The sequence below is a fragment of the Balearica regulorum genome, chromosome 3, assembly GCF_011004875.1.
Source record: "Balearica regulorum gibbericeps isolate bBalReg1 chromosome 3, bBalReg1.pri, whole genome shotgun sequence".
In the NCBI taxonomy this organism is placed as follows: Eukaryota; Metazoa; Chordata; class Aves; order Gruiformes; family Gruidae; genus Balearica; species Balearica regulorum.
In genome coordinates, this window is record NC_046186.1 from 2492951 (window position 1) to 2505420 (window position 12470).

The 12470-nt window shown below is 46.6% G+C and overlaps 1 protein-coding gene across 12 annotated transcripts in view; it reads left to right on the forward strand.

Moving 5' to 3' along the window:
* EXTL3 (exostosin like glycosyltransferase 3) overlaps positions 1-12470 on the forward strand; it is a 160022-nt gene that overhangs the window by 92742 nt on the left and 54810 nt on the right. For 8 of the 12 annotated variants that reach the window (XM_075750343.1, XM_075750334.1, XM_075750332.1 and 5 more), the window contains one exon: positions 2721-2823. The exons of 3 other annotated variants lie outside the window; for them this stretch is intronic. The gene's annotated coding sequence lies outside the window, so the exon portion shown is untranslated. Of the gene's footprint in view, positions 1-1361; positions 1519-2720; positions 2824-12470 lie in introns of those variants that run through there. One more of the 12 variants, XM_075750337.1, reaches the window with a different exon arrangement.

Below are 12470 nucleotides of genomic sequence, written 5' to 3' on the forward strand. Positions count from 1 at the left end.
TCAGCAGTTGTTGACTCTTGAACAGCTTCTACTGGCTCAGCCAGTTCTTTAGAGGCTGGGGTTTTTTGGTTTGTTTTTTTCTTTTTTTTTAAATGGCAGCTTGCTAAGGGCCAGATATTGTTGTGACAGTACCTCTAAAATCCTTAAGCTGCTTGAATCACTCCAAGGAGCCAAGCAATAAAAGAGCTAGAATAAAATGCATCCCACAATGTCCTTCACTTCTGCTGACAACTGCAGTTTAAATTACTGGTGCAACCTTTTAGCATAGCCAGCTTGTAAAAACTAATAAAAAATAAAATGAAGTCATAACAGCACTTGCCACCACTTCTCCAATGGGGAGTAGGGAGAAACTGCATTTCTTCTTGAGTAAGCCTGTGCTACTGTACTATTATTGCTGTTAATATTATATTCTGATCACTGTCATTAATATATGCTATAATTTTTACATTATATAAGCTATGCAGTGTTTATTAGAGAAGGGACTTTGCTTTTATCATAAGGTAGCATTTATCCCATGAGCACCCTAATGTTTTTCAGAGCTTACATTAGAATTATGCTTTTTTTTTAAAAAAAAACAAACCAACCCACCAACAAAAACCCCCTAAGCTCTCAGGAGAGTGGTTCATTTGGCTGATGTGAGTTTGGGCATCCCATTTCCAAATGCTCTGATTCCTTGAGTCCTTTGCCCCAAGAGTCCAGAGTTTCAGTGACCGAGAATAATTTGTGACTCAAAATAATTTAACCAACATGGATTTTTTTTTTTTATTTTGTAAACTGTATATATTTAAAGCTTGCAATAAAACATTTCCAGACCTCAAAGAGCCAGTGAGGGTCCTGTACAGATGCTGGGTTCATGTAGTGTGGGTGAGCATTGAAGCGTGTATTTTGCAGGGAACGTTGAAATAAAATCCTCAGCTGGGGCTGTTGAGTAACATCTTCACTCGTGATTTCTGGAGAACTCTGGAAAGAGCTTTGCAATCCAGGAAGGAACAAGGGGTAGAGGGGTCGTAGCTGTTAGTTTTTGTTTCTGCAAACATCTTGTAGCCTTGTGCAGATGGAAACGTGCCACGTCCTGCAGGCTGCCAAGAGAGAGAAAAGCTCCGTTCAAGATATGTTTCCTTCGTTGTAGCCCGGAGATGTAGGCACTTGGGAAGCATTTTGCTAGCTGAAGTGAAAAGGATGGAGGCAGCCTTTATAAACAGCTGCCAGTCTCGCCACCAGAGCCCAGCACCAGCTCCCTGCCGGGAGCGGCGGCGGAGCTGGGACTGTGTGAAAGGCTGCGAGTATGGAATGCATTAGTAAGAGTAGGGGTGGGAAGAGGGAGGCTTGGGACGCTCCGCTTGTACTGGCCGCCAAAGCTGCGACTGGCCAAAAGGCTGTGTAGGAGGGTGAAGGCAGGACGTGGATGGCCCTGATGCGCAGCGCTTTTTGTTCTGAAACAAAAGGAAATGCCATCTACAGCAAAGGCGTCGCCTGCTGAACGATAGTCCTGAAGCCTTGGACTTCACTTAGCAAAAGGTATTTTTTTTGTTTCAGTTTTCTATATGGTCGGCTGCTGAGATCAGACAGTTGTTCTCAGCAGAAATGTGTCTGAGAGAGGATTTGAGCTGGGGAAAAAGCTGGATGAAAAAAATCATTGTGAGTTACTGGGCTCAAGGCTGGAACTGGCGGGTGGAGCTCGTGGTGTGTCATGCAACAGGTCAGACTGGATGGCTTGCAGTGGTCCCCTTTGACCTTGGCACTTATGGAACAGCATAGTAGATTTTTATTTTATTTTTTGTGGGAAATGGTCAAATGTACGAGACTTGAGAGCTATCACTTGCCAGGTGTTGTAGCGGAAATGTTTTCTGCGAAGGAAGCCGAGAAGACCTGCAAGCTTTGAGATGATGGAGCGCAGAGCTGGTGACGCACATCTCATCCCATTTAGCTACAAAGGATTCGAGATACCTGTTCTCCAGGCTGTCTTGTTCAGAGAGAGGGATCAGTTGCAGCATTTGTAACACATGCTGATCATTTACCTTTGCAATTCTACCGCTGTAGCTTGTACTGGCTGTAAGAAATCCAAGTATCCTCGTATCCTCATCCCTGGCTTCAGGAAACAGGTCAGGGTTTGGTGGAGTGAAGGTAACTCAGCGAGTGAGTGGCAGGGCTGACAACCAAGAGCGTCTCTCACGTCTGTCTTCTGGACCTGGCTGTCCCCGTAAGCGTGTATGCTGCCTTTGTAAAACAAAGCACCATATTCAGGTAGAGGAGGATCGGGGCTCATTTTCTTGGTACTCCTGCAGTAGAAGGGGCTCAGGACCGGGAGTTCAGATCATCCAAACTTTGCTTGGGGAATTTTGGTCAGTTTGCTTGTTATTACAGATGTCCTACACTCCCTTTGTGAGTCTCTGCCGTGCTGCGGAACATGCAAGAGCTGGGGATGTGCCTCGTTGCTCTAGGCATCGTAGCGCCCAAGGAGGTGTCCTTTACCTTGGGTCTAATCCTGTGCCCATTTCCTCAGCTAGTATCCTCCAGCCTCTGATACTCCTCAGCAGCCCAGATAGTCAAGCCCATGGGAGCTTTCAGGCTAAAGGCCGATTACGTCGTGAATCTCTCATCTGTTTGGAGGTGGTCTGGAAGGAGCCTTTTTAGCAGCCTCTCTTGCACGATGCCTCTAGGCAATGGGTAATACGTTTCTTAAGTACATGTGGGTTTGTTTGTGTTTTTATATTAAACAGGAGAAGAACCCTTGAGATCAACACTGGGGGAAAGAAGAAAAGTAGCGGAGGAGTCAATGTGTGATGCACGACAGGTCTGAGCCAAGGAGCCGAGGTGCAGAAGGTAAAGCACAGACGAGCCCCGCAGTGTCAGTCTGCTCCATGCCTGGCATTAGATTACTTCTTCCCTTGCTATATTTCAATGCAGACTACCAAAACATCTCTGCACTCTTCTAGCAACCTCTCCCTTATCCCCACAGTCGAATTAAAGTAATGCTGAGATGGGGAAAGCTTGTAAAAGTTGGGCAGCACCAGTATGGTGCCACCCATGGAGTCTTAATCAAGCCCCTTACATATTTTTTGGCCATCGCCTCTTTTATTTAATCATCTATTATTTGCTGAAAGCTTTAGCTAAATTCAGCTGGCAGAACTGCAGGCGAAGAAGTGGCATTTCACTTCAGCAGTTTATGTTCTGATTTTAAAGGCAGAGTTGAATGTCACTAATGGTCTGAGCTCACCGGCTCAGTGTCTGGGTGCCTCGGGATCGAAATCCCCACTCACAGTTGGGTGGGGGAGTTGGGCTCTGAAACTGCATTCATAATCTGAAAATTTTTCTTCTTTAGCATCGTTCATTGGGCAGATTCTTGTCCCAAAACACTTTGTAACCAAGGTAGGTTCACCGTGTAAGGATTAGTGTGTGGGCTACTGCACAGCTATTGCAGGGATGCGTGACTGACTGCGAACCACGGGCAGCCTCACTGCAGAGGCTGGAAATTGCTGCCAGTGGCACATTTCTCCTTCTCCAGTTTTCCTCTCACTCCTGTAATGAAGCCAGAGGATGAGATTGTGTGCCCTGTGCTGAGCTCCTTCAGGCAAACTCCAGAGTGCTGTCAAAACTGCTGATGAGTTTGGGCTTGAGCAAAGGTGTGAAGCATGAAGCGGAGTGGCTGGAGCATGGAGTCATTTCTGCCTCTGCCAGGGAATGGTGTTTTCTGGCAGAGGGACACGCGGGCACCAAGGGGCAGTTGCATCCTACACAAAGCTGCTCTGGTAGCCTGAGTTTTGAGTGGAAGTACCACGTGGATCATTACTGAGAGCTACCATAGTTATTCAAGTTGGGATTTGGCTGCCAGATCTGACTCCAGCTCTTAGGAAAACTTGGATGAAGTGTAGTGCCCCGTGATACAGCAAGAAGCAGACTAGGTGCTCTCAAGGTCCCTTTTGGCCTTGAACTGATACTAATCTGTAGGGGAAAAAAAAAATGACAGCTGCATCTGTACTGACACACGACCGGTTCAAGCCCCTGTTTTGACTTGCTGTCAAAAGATTTCTCCAGGAGCGCTGCGTCCTTGCGTGTCGTGCTTGGAGCATCTGCTGTGTGTATTCCTTGGTTGAACTGCTTCCAGCAGACTTAGCAACTATGCTGGTGATTTCCTCCAGGAAATCCAACCATGCAGGATAGTGTTTAGCTTATGGGATCATTGCAATCAAGCCATAACAACACTCTTAAGTTACCTTTTTGTGGGTTTTTTTTTTTAACTTGTTAAATGTCTCCCTACCCCCAACCACATATCTGTACATCTGGGGGTTTTTCTGCCTTGTTCAAGTGAAAGAGTAAATCCTTTTTGATTTATTCCAGAGCAGCCCTCGAGCTCAGCTCCTGTGAGAGCCTGCTGACTTTGAGTTCAAAAGATCTCACATCTTTGAGGCCAGGCTGTGGTCTTCCATCTTGCCTCAAAGTTAAACTGAAAGAGAAAATTCTTCCCCCCCCCCCCCCCCTAAAAAAGAGAGAGAAAATAAGCATGCTGTATAAGGGAGGCTTACCTGCAGCAGAAGAGAATGCCAACATGCAGAATTTCAGGTTAAAATCTGGTTATTTAGCAAAAGCTTTATTTTCAAGCACCTAGCATGTTGTTTAGTAAGTGTTTCACAGAGATAAATACTTCCTTTTAAAGCAGTGCTGTTGGCTGGCTGGGATCCAGCCTGTGATCCTACATTAAAGCATTTTTTGGTGTTTAAACCGCTACATTACCGTGGTGGCTAGAAATGGTAGTTCTGATCCCTAATTTCCTGCAGATCTGCTGGTAACAATGTCTGGCTCAGGGCAATTTTACATGTGCAAACTCCTCTGTTCGGTCTGCACGTCTGCGCTGAATTTCACTGTGGGCAGGAGTGTTGGTCACCGACATAATTGCCTCGTTGCCTGGTTGATGTTTTCAGGAACAAATGCTAACAGATAGGCCAGTGGCATCTCAGTTCAACATTTAGGCTTAAGATCTGCCTCAATCTCTGCATTTTGTTTTCCTTGCTGCCCAAATCGAGGCATTCAGAGGTGGAAGCAAAGCTGCTCGCTTGTGGGCTCTAGTGCACATGTCGAGCAAGAATGGCTTGCCTTTAAATGTGGATTTCTAATGCTTAACTTCTAACGTCATCCTGTGGAGCAGTATTAAATGTGTCCAGCAGTTGTTGTGCGTGTCAAATGTCCGTCTTGACATACCAGAGGGGTTGGGTGTGGTTGATACCTTAAAATGCCTGTTATGCTGGAGACTATAGCGATGTATATGAAGTGTTAAGCCCTATACCAAAGATGAGCTGTGCATCTTGAGAGGAAGTGCAGACAGCTATCTGGCACCTATATATATATATGTATGTCTATCTATTTATATGCACATATAGAGCAAAATAAGTACGTAGGAGCTGTTATATGCTAGTTTTCTTCCATAGGGCCCCGCTTAGTCCAAATTTATGCAGTTGTTGCTACAGCTGTGTGTTTGGAAGGGCAGAGGTAATAGATGGAAGACCTTTAATATATGAGACCCTCTTAAAAAACAGCTCTTCTGAGCAAGGTGACCTTGGCTCTGCTTCTAACTTGGGAAACCAGCACTGCAGTGGAAAGGAGGTGCTGATCAGTGGGGATAAAACCAGCTTTCTTACCTGCCTCCTAGCAATACAATGATTTGCTGGCAGAGTAAGCAACAGCTCAGCTAGCCCTTGCAGGCACGGTGGAAGTCTCGCATGATGTTTTGCAAGCCGTTCTCATCAAGTCTTTGTTTTGAGAAACCCTTTCAAAGTTTTACGGTCCACGGAACGTGTGCAGGAGAACACCTTGGTGTTCATACTGCCCTTTTGGAAAAAAACACGTCTAGAAAGACAGCTGAAACTGCAGTCATTTTCTGGCATGTACAGTAAATCCACACAGCTCAGGTTACGATACAAGGACAGGTAATAGACTGACTCTTCTTTTGTTCTGTCCCCGCCTCTCCTGCTTTTTCTTCAGTATAGAAAAACCACGTATCGACCTTCTCCCGCAAACCTGTGTTCTGAGCCAGCAATAAAGTAGGAAAATGTTTTTTCCCAAATCTAATTTGAAACATGATGACTGGACCACTCTTAAACAGCTTCCAACTTAACAATAAAGAAACTTCACAGAGTGCTTGGCAGGAGCCTCTGTACATAATTTAGATCATAATCAGATGCATTAACACGTTTTATATGGATCTCATGGGGGCCAAGAAGATGAGGTGTGCTGGGTAATTTCTTTCCAGATTTCTTTACCTGATTGTTTATTACTCTTGGGGACTTCATTTGTGGTTCAAATGTCACCAGCGGAATCCTGCTGCTTCATGTGCCTGCATTTAGAGTAGCTAGTAGCAAGGCTTCAGATAACCTAATTGGGGTGTTATCGTCAGTCTTTCCATCTCTGTGTGTCAAGGGGAGGATGGAGAGAGTATGTGGGGAGGGAGAGAGGCGAGAGGGACAAAAGCAAGGACCCAATTCTGCAAATTGCTGAGCTTCCCCTGTGCCTGCAGCTCAGTGGGAGGGAAGGTGCTGAGAGTGCTCGATGAGTAGCGTGTTTCCTGCTGAGTACAATCATGAGCTCTGCTTCTAGAGAACTGCACGGGGGAAGCGCTCCCTCCCCACCTTTTCATTTTAGCTGTTAAACATAAGCAGCTCTAATTTTATAAAGCTTCTGAAAGCTTTTCGACACTCTGTGCAAAGAAACCATCGTATATCATTCGCATTGCTTCATTGTTTTGCCATGAATCCACCCATGCCAAAAGCATCCTTATTGTGAAATCTCTCCTTTGACAGAAAATTCTATTGCTGCTTTGATAAATGATGTTTTGGATTTCTTTCTGCTCTGCTGGTTTGTATTATCCCCTCAAAAGGTGGGAAGTGAAGTTCCCTGTTACTTCAATGTCTCCTTTATACATGCTGAAGTAATAACCCTTCCGATGTGTTTCATGGGAATTTATTTGTTATTAAAAGCTGTGAACTAGTGTAACATCAGGATTCCAAATCCTTCCCTAGCTGTGGGCTGTTGAGGCCAGGCTTTGCTCCAAGACGCACAGCTCAGGGTTGGGAGCCTGGTCACTGGGGCACAAGGGGATGCTCCTGGGGCACAAGGGGATGCTCCTGGGCACTGGGACTCACTTGCCCAGGGCATAACCCACCCTACGGTGCCTCAGCTGGCTCCCATCGACCCACACTGTCCCCGTCCATGGGCCAGAAGTCAGCACAACCCAGGAGGTTGGATGTGGCCCCTGTGTTCAGGAAGGTGAGAAAGTTTAAGAGAACAAAAGTGGCTGGATTACACTAGGTGGGCTCAAGGCCAGAGAACAGGGGGATGTACGGGCGTAGCCTCAGGGCCAGGCAGCGGGTACCAAAACCACAGAGCCCCTCTTTCCCTTTCTTGCTGCAATACTGGAACCCAACCCTGACTGGAAAGCGACAGTGTTTTAGTGGCACGGTGCTTTGGGTGCTGTGCACAACCTACAGGCAAACTGCGCCAACTAAAACCCTTGTAGCCAAAATGGGTTTGAGTGCAGAAGATCCTTTGGAGGCCAAAGGAGAAGCACTGATTTCTGTTTGCCTCTTTCTTTTTGGTTTTTTCTTTTTCCTTAATAATTGTTTATCAACAACATTTTCCCAGGCGATGATGAAACTCAGCATCCCAGACAAAGCTGGGATTGTAAAGTGACTTACAACAGAACATGATGATGACGAAGAAATGAGTATCCTTAAAAATCAGCGGTGATTGGGTTGTTGACTTCCCATGTACCGAGCGAGTCCCTGTGTCTCGCCCCAGTAATACCAGTGTGTTGTGCTGTTGAAATGTTGACAGGGAGAAAGGAGATGGTGAACAGCTGAGTCACCCGGCGCCTTTCCCACAAACACCTGCCTTTCCCTGGCTTTCCCAGCTAAGTACTGAGGAATGGCGTTACTTGCAGGATATCCTGCCCCAGGGTATGAAAGCTACAGTTGTTGGACTCTCCTGAACAAACCCTTTCCCCTCCATCTGCTGCTTTTTTGAATCATGAGAGCATCAGAGCAGGCTGATACAGGCTCCAAAGGGTTTGTGCAGCAGGGCAGGCAGGCGTACACGAGAGGGAGAAAATAATCCCCAGTCCCTTTGCTATTTATAGCCAGCTCATGAGCAGTTTCACTGCTTCCAGTGCCCAAATTACCAGCTGTGACTGATGTATTCTCCTTAGGTCAGCAGCACATACAGCAACCGACTTGTCTTGACAAGCTTGAGGGGTTATCAGTTCAGCTGATGAAGTGAGCACAGCGGCACGTTGATTTGGCCGCGGCATGGACACACTGGCTTGGTTGGGCAGTGGAAGGGGCTCTGAGCTTGCTGGGGCGATGAAGGAAAAGGAGTGGTTTGTTTCCTATTTGCTTAAGATCTACTTGGGCTGGACTTCAGAATTATTGATCTTCAACTGGTCTTTGTACCAAAACACTGCGACTGTTGAAACAATTGCTCAGCTGAAACTATTAGATTACCTCTTGCTAAAGCATTATCTGATTTTGACTTTCTGTTTTGTCAAGCCTCTGAAAATAATAGCTTGCTTTAGGCTTTCATCTCCATATAACCTGAAAGAAGCAGCCATCGGGAGGGAATGTGCTGCTGCCTTCTAACTTCTGTGAGTTAGAAGCACCATGGCTTATCTGCATGGCATAGGATCCATACAGCCTTCAGTTGTCTTCTCCTTTATATCCTGCATGTATGGCATAGCTGGGTAAGAACTTTGTTTGCTGAAGACCTGCCAGGTGCTGCTCTGTTTCTGCTAGATCACAGCTACTGTGTTCGGTTATTGCGTAGTTTGGGTAACCCATTACAGCTCACGCCTCGTATCTGGAAAAAAAGGTGGTGAAGCTCTTCCAGGGATGTTGTCCATGTGGTTCTATGCTGACATGCAAGGGGTAGCCGTTGCTTTTCTGCTGTGTGGTTTGCTTGTGTGGCCTGGCAGGTCCTTCTCATGTACGGAAAGAAGAGCAGAACTGCTGCTGAGCAGGGGAAGTGAGGAATTTTGGTTCTCTTTTGCCTAATTTCAGGTGAATATAATCTGCTGTTTGGTGCATGCTGTTTAAGTGTCACAAGGAGGGCCATAGACATAAGTAAGGCAGAATGGGAAAGATGGAACACTTAAACTCTGCATGTTTTTATTTATCAGGCAGTAGTATCCTTGCTGTTGTGTATGTGTCTGGTTGCCCTCCTCTGGTTGATATTGGAATGACCTCCCTATATCAGACACTTTTTCTTTCTTGCTAAGATCAATGTGTTTTGTCAGATTGACTTTGAAGAGAGTCAGAAGCATTTTAGATGCAGAGATGAGTTGCTGAGAACAGGTCAGTATAACTGCTCACTCTTCATCTGCAAAGCCACCCTGGGCAAGAGGCAACTTCTGAGCGGGTAAAGCGGGAGGAGTTGTTCAGTACACAGGGATGCGCAGAAGCCAACTCTGTCACTGAACATGGCCAAGGTTTGCTGAGGGGTGCAGGTGCTTGCAGCAGGGTACCCAGAGCTTGGAGAGGCTGCAGACACATCCTGCTGCAAGATGCGGCTCTGAGCAATCTGTCAGCAAAGCCTGGTGACCCCATGGGGCACATTACACCTCAAAATAGGCAGCACACCCCTTACTCCTGCTCTGTTCAGTGGAGTAGGCTTGAGTTATTCATCAGGCTGAGAATTATGTGACAGTCTTAATTACAAAATCCTTTGCTGACCTTCAGTTTTATTAAAATAATCTAAAAGTGAGTTTATCAGCACTTAAATGGCTGTTACAGCAGAGAAGCAGAGGTTTAGAGGATTTAAGGGAGCTGCATCCAGCACTTGTGACTTCCGCTCTGGTGTGTTATGCTGTGTCCTTGAAGGTTGCTAATGTTCGCTAAGTTGGATAATCCTGGTCAGCAAAACCAGAGACTTGTGGTTTTGGGTTTTTTTTCCTTCTGGATCAGAACCAGCAGAGTAAGGAAGATAGCTATGTGCCTTACGAGACCATATTAAGGGTGAAAACTTTACTCTGTGCTTAAAAACCTCGGGGGTACTGGTATACTGTATACTAGGAACTATAGATTTTTGTCTTCTATGGATTTTGGCAAGACAACTGTTAGAGTAAGGTGAAAGGAAAGTGAACCTGAGAGGAGCTTTTGATTTTGGTGAAACTCAGTAGTTACACTTTTCAGTAACAACATAAGACATTTCTAAAATAAATCCCAAACCTGGTGACACTTAGAATTCAAAGACAGCATCTTATCCATTCTTTCTTCATATCGCTAAAGCAACCAGACAGGATCCAGTCTGGGATGTGTATGTCTTGTGTATCTCTCTGCACGTTGGATACGTGGAGAAGTTGGGGAAATTATTATGTAGTGGTTGAGCAGAGAGATGGGAACGGAGGAGTCCTTAAAAGGATGTCTCTTAACATCAGCCCAACCTATTTAATCTCACAGTGTTGCTCTCATGAATGTTTATCACCTCCTACAGGTATCAAGTCTTATGATGCCACTAAAGCACCTTGAATTTTGATGTGAAGGTGGTAGTATATGTGCCTTAATTGAACAGATTTATTCCTCTATTAAGGTGTAAACATTAACGAAAAAGAAGCACAGTGTGCTGGCAGACTTCCCCCTGTCACCAGGTCATCAGTTCAGCGAAGAGCTTATAGAATCATGGAATCATTTACATTGGGAAAGACCTTAAAGATCATCGAGTCCAACCATTAACCTCACCCTGCCAAGCCCACCACTAAACCATGTCCCTAAGCACCACATCTCCACGTCTTTTAAATTCCTCCAGGGATGGGGACTCCACCACTTCCCTGGGCAGCCTGTCCCAGGGCTTGACAATGCTTTTGGTGAAGAAATTGTTCCTAATCTCCAATCTAAACCTGCCCTGGCAGGAAACTTGAGGCCGTTTCCTCTTGTGCTTTTGCTTGTTACTTGGGAGAAGAGACCACCCCCTGCCTGGCTGCACCCTCCTTCCAGGTAGTTGCAGAGAGTGACCAGGGCTCCCCTCAGCCTCCTGTTCTCCAGGCTCAACACCCCCAGGTCCCTCAGCCGCTCCCATCAGACTTGTGCTCCAGACCCTTCACCACTTGGTTGCCCTTCTCTGGACACATGCCAGCACCTCAATGTCCTTCTTGGAGTGAGGGGCCCAAGACTGTACAAAAAACTCGAGGTGTGGCCTCACCAGAGCCGAGTACAGGGGGACAATCACTGCCCTGGTCCTGCTGGCCATGCTAGTTCTGATACAAGCCAGGATGGTGTTGGCCTTCTTGGCCACCTGGGCACATTCAGCTGGCTGTTGACCAACACCCTCAGGTGCTTTTCCTCCAGGCAGCTTTCCAGCCACTCTTCCCCAAGCCTGTAGTGTTGCCTGGGGTTGGTGCGACCCAAGTTCAGGACCTGGCACTGAGCCTTGTTGAACCTCAGACAATTAGCCTTGGCCCTTCGATCCAGCTTGTCCAGATCCCTCTGTAGAGCCCTCCTACCCTCCTGCAGGTCAGCACTCCCGCCCAACTTGATGTCATCTGCACACTTGCTGAGTGGGCACTCAACCCCTTATCCAGATCATTGATAAAGATTTTAAAAGAGAACTGGCCCCAGTACTGAGCCCTGGGGAACACCACTTGTGACTGGCCACTAACTGGGTTTAACTCTATTCACCACAACTCTTTAGGTCTGGCCATCCAGCCAGTTCTTTACCCATCAAAGACTACACCTTTCCAAGTCATGAGCAGCAAGTTTCCCCAGGAGAATGCTGTGAGAATGCTATGAAGAGTTACTTTTACTATACATTAGAGCTTTATCTATTTCAGATATCTCACAGAAACACATGGAATAGTAGGGGTTGGAAGGGGCCTCTGGAGATCATCTAGTCCAACCCCCTGCTAGAGCAGGATCACCCAGAGCAGGTCGCACAGGATCACGTCCAGGCGAGTTTTGAATCTCTCCAGAGAAGGAGACTCCACAACCTCTCTGGGCAGCCTGTCCCAGGGCTCGGTCACCCTCAAAGTAAAGAATTTTTTCCTCATAGTCAGATGGAACTTCCTGAGTTCCAGTTTGTGCCCGTTGCCACTTGAAAGGGGCAGGAAAGACTTCTGCCTTCTCTTTGGCATCTCTTCAAATCATAGAACAAATGAGGTTGGAAGGGACCTCTGGAGGTCTCTAATCCAACGTCCTGCTCGGAGTTAAGTTAGCTGCAAAGGTAGATAAGGTTGCTCAGTGCTTTGTCCACTTGATGCTTCACCATCAATGGGGTGGAGGCTCTACAACCTCTCTGGGCAACCTGTGCCAGTGTTTCACCACCCTCACAAGGAAGAATTTCTTCCTAATATCTAATCCAGATCTTCCCTCTTTCAGTTTAAAACCATTATTCCTCAGCCCATCACTCCCTGCCCTTGGCACCAGTCCCTCTCCAGCTTTCCTGGAGCCCCTGCAGGGACTGGAAGGGGCTCCAAGGTCTCCCCGCAGCCTTCTCTT